At 34.7% G+C, this 7,111-nt stretch overlaps 1 protein-coding gene across 1 annotated transcript in view; it reads left to right on the top strand.

Moving 5' to 3' along the window:
• Positions 1–4,621: 4,621 nt before the first annotated feature.
• LOC128547074 (cell migration-inducing and hyaluronan-binding protein-like) overlaps positions 4,622–7,111 on the top strand; it is a 50,558-nt gene continuing 48,068 nt past the window's right edge. Inside the window, exon 1 of the mRNA XM_053518797.1 lies at positions 4,622–4,749. The gene's annotated coding sequence lies outside the window, so the exon portion shown is untranslated. The remainder of the gene's footprint in view (positions 4,750–7,111) is intronic.

The raw sequence follows: 7,111 nt of genomic DNA, 5'->3' as shown, positions 1-7,111 counted from the left end.
AGTAATAGAAGAAGCGATAGTAGTAGTAGTTGTAGTAGTAGCAGTAGTAGTAGAGGAATAAGTGATAGTAGTAGTAGAAGTGATTGTAGTAGTAATAGTAGTAGAAGTAGTAGTAGAAGAAGCGATAATAGTAGTAGTAATAGCAGTAGCAGTAGTAGTAGAAGTGATAGGTGTAGTAGAAGAAGTGTTAGTAGTAGTAGTAGTAGTAGTAGTAATAGACGAAGTGATAGTAGTAGTAGTAGTAGTAGTAGTAGTAGCAAAAGTAGTAGTAGTAGTAGAAGTGACAGTAGTAGTTATAGTAGTGATAGTAGTAGTAGAAGAAGTAATAGTAGTAGTAGTAGTAGTAGTTGCAGTAGTAGCAGTAGTAGTGATAGTAGTAGCAGTAGTAGAAGAAGTGATAGTAGTAGTAGTAGTAGCAGCAGCAACAGTAGTAGTAGTAGTAGTAGAAGATTGAAATGATAGTAGTAGCAGAAGTGACAGTAGTAGTAGTAGTAGTAGTAGAAGAAGAAGAAGAAGTGATAGTAGTAGTAGAAGAAGTGAAAGAAGTAGTAGTAGCAGTAGTATTAGTAGTAGTAGAAGAAGAAGTTATAATAGTAGTAGTAGTAGTAGTAGTAGTAGAAACAGTACTAGTAGTAGTAGAAGTGATAGTAGTAGTAGTAGTAGCAGCAGCAGCAGCAGTAGTAGTAGTAGTAGTAGAAGACTGAAGTGATAGTAGTAGTAGAAGTGATAGTAGTAGTAGTAGTAGTAGTAGTAGTAGAAGAAGAAGTAATAGTAGTAGTAGAAGAAGTGAAAGTAGTAGTAGTAGTAGTAGCAGTAGTAGTAGTAATAGTAGTAGAAGAAGAAGTGATAGTAGTAGTAGTAGTAGTAGTAGTAGTAGTTGTAGCAGTAGAAGAAGAAGTGATAGTAGTAGTAGTAGTTAGTAGTAGTAGCAGTAGTAGTAGTAGTAGTAGTAGTAGAAGAAGAAGTGATAGTAGTAGTAGAAGTGATAGTAGTAGTAATAGTAGTAGAAGTAGTAGTAGAAGAAGCGATAGTAGTAGTAGTAGTAGTAGTAGTAGCAGTAGCAGTAGTAGAAGTGATAGTAGTAGTAGAAGAAGTGATAGTAGTAGTAGTAGTAGCAGTAGTAGTAGTAATAGACGAAGTGATAGTAGTAGTAGTAGTAGTAGTAGTAGTAGTAGTAGTAGTGATAGTAGTAGTAGTAGTAGTAGTAGAAGTGATAGTAGTAGTAGTAGAAGTGACAGTAGTAGTAGTAGCAGCAGTAGCAGTAGTAGTAGGAGTAGTAGTGATAGTATTAGTAGTAGTAGTAGTTGTAGTAGTAGTAGTTGTTGTAGTAGTAGTAGTAGTAGTAGTTGTAGTAGTAGTGGTAGTAGTAGTGGAAGAAGTGATAGTAGTAGTAGTAGTAATAATGATAATAATATTATTCGATAAAATCCAGTCAATTAACTTACCTTTTTTAATTCCATTACATAAGGTTATATATCTGTAGTGTGTGCATTTTGGAAAAAACTTTAACTGCAAGATAGTGGTGGTAGCTGATATTTATACTAGGAAACGTTATTAATCGAACCCTAGAATATATTTTTCCGACGGTCATGAATCTTAATGAAGTCCGAGCGACTGATACATGAAGTGGGAAAAGAATAATAAAACAGACTGGGCATAATGCGGAAACTGTATTCAGTCAACGGCATAAATTGTTTAACTAAAACCGTCGTATATGCGAAAAAACAAACAACACAATAGCACCCAATAGTACACATTATTGAATGGTATTGTACGGGGTATGCGCCCCTAAATTTGTTTTGTTATGAAATAGTAAAAGTGGAAAATCACAGGTCTCCCAACACGACATAAATGGGCCGGTGGTCTAGTGGTAAGTCAATCCAGAGGTCCGGGGTTCGAATCCCGGTCCAGGCACTGGAAATTTCTGAGATGCCCTTGAGTGTCTCCCACCTAACTAGAGGCCTGTACTGGTTCTTCCCAGGAAAGACGGCTTCGCATGTATCCGTGCTATACACCGGGCACGTTAAAGAACCAGACTGTCTATTCGCAAAGAGCTAGGCTAAGTTAGCCGGACACGTCTGTATCTAAAACATTCTCTCTGTCTGTTCTGGGGGCTTTATCTCACTCTGTCCCTCTGGTCAGATTGCTCTGTGTCTGTACTAGTAGAGGATGAATTTCGCGCCCTGTGTGGCTGCGTTTGCTATATGTAAAGCGCCATTGAACGTGTTTATCATGAAAAGGGCGCTATATAAATCTGGTATAATAAATAAATAAATAAATAAATAAATAAATGAAAATGTTAAAGGGCTTAGTTTATGAAGACTTCCTTAATCGCACATTGTTGAAAACAGACCTTCAATCATTTGTTATCACAAACCAATCAGTTAGATTTTGAGATTATCAATACAATCTATATGAATGTCCTTTGGAAGCATAGAACGTAACCAAACAATACAATAGCAGACAGCATGTTTACGAGATGAACGTGCAACACCACTCAAGCCTCCCTAGAACAAGTTTAAACAGATTTCTAATAAAAGTTATCGTCGTCTGTCCGTTTACATTATAAAGCCATATTGTGAAGGTGATTTGGATATTCCTTGGGCGGTCTCCTTCCAGATTTATTCAAGCCATTCCGCTTGATTACGCAAAGTGGCTCCAGAGCTAGAATAGAAAAATTTCTTCAAAGGACATCTTCGCATTAACCGCTTGTGCGATTTTGAAATAATTTCATACAATTGGTCCTTATGTAACTCTCTATTTAACGGAATCCTGACCGTGCCACTTTAATTCTATAATTGTCGCATTGTCGCCTTGTCACAAAGCATATATACATGCGAGATTTAACAATCCTCGCGAGGTTTTTAGGGCGATAATTATCGTCTTAATTTTCGTATGTCTTTCTTACTTCTCGCTTAGGAAAAATAAAATTCCGCTTAAATAATGATACATAGTTGCGAGAATTAGTAAAACCTCGCATTGTCGCCCGATGTTAGGGGTTATTTTATACTATAGCACTGTGGATAAAAAAGGACAGGGACTGTGATTAGAAATTTATTTCGGTGTACTGATACATAATACCCGGGAAGAATTATATCGATCAATTATCCAGAAATTTTATCCCAAGCGACAGTGCGACAATGCGAGGTTTTATTAATTCTCACAACTATGTATCATTATTTAAGCGGATACAGAATTTCCCGATACGAGAATTAAGAAAGACATGTGACGATAGTTATCGACTAAAAACCTCGCGAGGATTATCAAATCTCGCATGTATATACATTTTTGTATGTTTTTAGACAAGGCGACAATGCGATAATTATTGCGTTGTCGCGTGTTGGTGAGGCGAGAATTAAAGTGGTACGAACAGGATTCCGTACTACTTAGATTATTTAAATTATTCCGATTTATGACCGCCACTGAGCGTGATCACTTTTCCCTATATGTATATAGTGGAATCTTTTAAAAAATCTTAAATGAAAAATAAAACATGACCACCAGATGGCTTTTACATATTCAAATATTCCATTGGTGCCCTTACCTGAAGATTGTTCAAATCATTCTCATTCGTTGGAAGAATGGCCTCCGGGGGCGTGGTCACATTTCTTTATATTTATAAAGTTCTTATTCAAATTGTGAGAAACTGCAGACCCAATTTGATTTTAAAATAAGTTGACACAAATGTTTCCTGCGTAACCCTTTACGAAGATTATACAAATTATACCCTTTCGTCAAATCAACATAACCACCAGGAGGTGTGGTCACTTTACCTTTTATGTTTATATTGGAAACTTGAAAAAAACTTCTTGTTTGATATTGTCTTTTACTTTGCTATGTCATCTTTGCCCCAATCATTCACCCCACCTTCAACACACACACACACACACGCGCGCGCGCGCGCACGCATTGACACACGCCCCCCACCCCCTCCACCACACACACACGCACGCACACACACACGCATGCATGGTCGCACACATTTTATATGTAAAAAAATATTATTTCAAAGAGTCAAACGTCACAGTGGCATGCTGGAAAAGAAAAACTCACAAAACTGGCAAAATTTGGTGAATATCTGGTAAGATGCAGAGGTAATAACTCTTGAAAACGTGTCAGAAACGAAATAATATATGAGCCGTGCCATGAGAAAACCAACATAGTGGCTTTGCGACCAGCATGGATCCAGACCAGCCTGCGTATCCGCGCAGTCTGGTCAGGATCCATGCTGTTCGCTAACGGTTTCTGTAATAGCAATAGGCTTTGAAAGCGAACAGCATGGATCCTGACCAGACTGCATGGATGCGCAGGCTCGTCTGGATCCATGCTGGTCGCAAAGCCACCATGTTTGTTTTTCTCATGGCACGGCTGATATATCATTTAGTGAACAAAGATCATTGTTTGTGGTTTAGATGTGTATTATCATATCAGTCGGGCTGTGCCCATTTGATATAATTCATTCGCATCTGAACTCCTTTTTATACAACGACCAGTCACAAAATGAGATATATTGTTCCTTAAATAACATTTCACCTTACTAACATTAGCACCAGTACCTTGTACAATTTCTTTATTTTAACGCACCGTTTTTTTCTGAAAAATGAAAAGATACACGAAAATATGATACTTTTTTAAACTAGATGACAAGCCTGCTTGCGACTATAAAACTAAGACACCAGAAGCGTGAATTACATTACAGATTTTCCTACTGGTGTGTAAACATAAGGGGAGGTATAACACATAGTCGAGGTAAGAGATTACTTAACAGTTTGATAAAATAAAGAGTAAATTGGGAGGTAATCATAAGTATAAGGAAATATTTAATTAATGTAGATAGTGAGAGCTAAAGGACTTTGTTACAATAGTTTATAATTCAGTTTAGCAACGATTAAAAAAAAAAGAAAAAAGAAAAAGAGAATTATCACTGGTGAGAAGGCTATGGTTTACGCAATTCGTCATGTCTTTTCTGCCAAATTAGTATGAATAACGTTATCATGTATGTCTTTTTGTAATATTTTTACATTATGTGATTTTCCTTAATTCAATGATATGATAGTTCTAAAAGAAGAGACAATTATAACACTAACTGAAATTGTTAAAAAGTGGATATCGAGGGTTTGGTGCAAAACTATTGTAAGTGTATATAAATAAAGAACAATAGTTTTGCGCCAAGCCCTCGATATGAATTTCAAATTTTGTTAAAGTTTTCAAACATGAAAACTAAATTTCTAAAAATAAAAATTATATATATATATATATATATATATATATATAGCTGAGAATTTGCCTTTTGTATAGAAAGTAATAAGATAAATAAACACATATGTGCGTTCGAGTGATAAAAATTATTACAAAAAAAAACTAATGAGTATACATTATTTCTTCATGTACCAATGCATTATTTAGTAAAGGTAAGTGCGACATCATTTGGTAGTAAAGGAAGTTGGTATACAATTGTATCTGAAATCTTTATAAAATCATAAAAATGTCAATTTCCTACAATATATCTAGTTATCATTCAGCTATTTCAAAACAATTTCAATGATTAATGCTTTGAAACCTTTAAGCTCTGCGGTCGTAATGTCGTATATCAGAAAGCTGGGAGCCGGTTGCAAAACTCCAGTATCCTACCGGTTGTTCTTGAGCGCAGTCCTGGATAAGCTGAATGCCACATTCTGGATATTTGGCATCATTTTTAAGCACGTTTTTTTTACTGCTTGTTTATGGTTGAAGTCTTGGAATAAGCCAGTCCATTAAATGACAGATTCTCATGATAGTTCGTCTTCTATAAGCAAACGCAGTTGAACTGGTTTTTTTTATGATCGTAAGTGTAAAAGGACTCTCTCAAAGCGAAGCTGCTATTATTTTGCTTGTTTGCGCTGTATCTTTCAAAGTTATTTACCTACAGGTTTTATAAAAATAAACTGATTCCGACTGGTCTAAAATTCAATATTGTTGGGACCTGCATGAAGTTTATTTGACAATTTAGATGATAATTGTGTTTTATATATTTGAAACTTATTTTTTTCAAATATCTCAACTTTAATTTAGCAGGGAGAACTTTAAAAAAAACTCGCAATTGAGCATGTAATATCATGTAATAGTGGTAAATTGACTGACATGTACTTTGAAGACTTTGAAATATATAGGACATGAAACAAGCTTTAGTATTTTGAATGCTTAAAACACTCTATAATTGAGGATAATGTGAATTTGGGCATATTTATGATTCTGATAAACGTTCAAAGTAGTCTTTTAAATATCAAAAGTGACGATTGCGAAAGTGATGATTCAAAAAATTTTGGATGCCTTAGGAGAAGAAATTACTAAAACATCTACTGAAGTATTGCAATAATTGCTGTAATTTACTTCATTCAACACAGATACTTTCCTACAAAACTTAATGTTCAAAATCATGAAGCTCATTATTTAGATTTTGCTATGGACCGCCTCAGCTGCCTCTTCATGATACAAATTATAATATGTAACGTGGGTACATAAATGTTGTTAATCAGTTCAATGACACACAGACGCATGCGCACACATACGCACATGTATATTTGGCAGCAATAAGTGATGTTCATTTTACAATTTATTACGTCGATAATATCAGTGTGGTATGTGCAACGGCTGTAAATATATTGAAGAAATTAGAATTTAAAAACGAAATAAGAAACTGTACTTAATCACCTCTACATGTACCGAAAGGCTTCTTGTATCTACATTACAAATTAAAAAAAATTCACAAAGTGTTTAAGTAAGAACAAAATGTTCTTTTTACAAAAACAGGTATTTGTTTGTACATGCTATTATTGTAAGTTCATGTTACAATTTAATGTGTGGTAATAACTCAAAGAGACAGGTAAGGTGTTCTATACTTCCCTGGTATGAATTTCTGTTGTGTTACACTTTAATTTATAATAACATTTTAATAGCAGAAACAAAACAATACATTCAGAACGCTGCCCCGTTCTTACGTAATAAGTAATTTATAAACTAATTAACCCCCATTTAAAAACTTTGAATTTCTAATATCTGTTTGTTTAGGAAATAACAGTATAAGTTTCTACTTTTAATCTGAATAAGTTTTCCAAGAATTTATGTTTAAGTT

Source organism: Mercenaria mercenaria, chromosome 11 (genome assembly GCF_021730395.1).
Source record: "Mercenaria mercenaria strain notata chromosome 11, MADL_Memer_1, whole genome shotgun sequence".
Classification (NCBI taxonomy): domain Eukaryota; kingdom Metazoa; phylum Mollusca; class Bivalvia; order Venerida; family Veneridae; genus Mercenaria; species Mercenaria mercenaria.
Note: the sequence above shows the minus strand (reverse complement) of the source record. Positions and strands in the feature narration are given on the sequence as shown.